Raw genomic sequence first — 1,285 nt, 5'->3', positions numbered from 1 at the left:
TGCAGGAAAAGATGCTAAATGTCACTGATCATCAGGGAAATACAAATCAAAGCTACGATGAGATACCACCTCACACCTATCAGAATGACTAAAATCAACAACACAAGAAACAATAGTTGTTGGCAAGGATATGGAGAAAGGGGAACCCGCTTGCCCTGTTGGAGGGAATGCAAAATGGCGCAGCCACTCTGGAAAACAGTGTGGTGGGTCCTCAAAAAGTTAAAAATAGAACTACCTTATGATCCAGCAATTGCACTACTAGGTATTTACCCAAAGAATACAAAAATACTAAATCAAAGGGATACACCCACCCCGATGTTTATATCAACATTATCTACAATAGCCAAATTAGGAGAACAGCCCAGTGTCCACTGACTGATGAATGGATATATAGTGGACTGTTACTCAGCCATGAAGAAGAATGAAATCTTGCCATTTGCAATGATGTGGATGGAGCTAGAGCGTATAATGCTAAGCAAAATAAGTCAGAGAAAGACAAATACCGTATGATTTCACTCATGTGTGGAATTTAAGAAACAAAAAAAATGAACGAAGAGGAAAAGAAGAGAGAGGTAAACCAAGAAACAGACTCCTAACTATGGAGAAAATAAACTGATGGTTACCAGGGAGGAAGTGGGTGGGGGAATGGGTGAAATAGATGATGGGCAATAAGGAGTGCACTTGTGACGAGCACCGGGTATTATATGGAAGTGTTGAATCACTATATTGTGCACCTGGAATGAATATTACACTTACATGTTAGCTAACTGGGATTTAAATAAAAATTAAAGAAAAAGGGGGTGGGTGGGTAGTAACCAAGACAGAATTAACATTCCCGTCAGCCTGACTAACCGTTAAATAGGTTTCTACCTGGCCATAGGCCGCTTACTTTTCTTTTCTTTTTTTTTTTTTTTAATGTTTTTTTATTATATTACGTTAGTCACCGTACAGTACATCCCTGGTTTCTGATGTAAAGTTTGATGATTCATTACTTGCGTGTACCATGCAATATGTGCCCTCCTTACTACCCATCACCAGTCTATCCCATTCCCCCACTCCCCTCCCCTCTGAAGCTCTCAGTTTGTTTCTCAGAGTCCATAGTCTCTCATGCTTCATTGCCCCTTCTGATTACCCCCCCCCCCGTTCTTTATCCCTTTCTTCCCCTACCGATCTTCCTAGTTCTTATGTTCCATAGATGAGAGAAATCATATAATTGTCTTTCTCTGCTTGACTTATTTCACTTACCATTATCTCCTCCAGTGCCGTCCATGTTGCAGCAAATGTT

This window comes from Ursus arctos, unplaced genomic scaffold (genome assembly GCF_023065955.2).
Source record: "Ursus arctos isolate Adak ecotype North America unplaced genomic scaffold, UrsArc2.0 scaffold_3, whole genome shotgun sequence".
In the NCBI taxonomy this organism is placed as follows: domain Eukaryota; kingdom Metazoa; phylum Chordata; class Mammalia; order Carnivora; family Ursidae; genus Ursus; species Ursus arctos.
Note: the sequence above shows the minus strand (reverse complement) of the source record.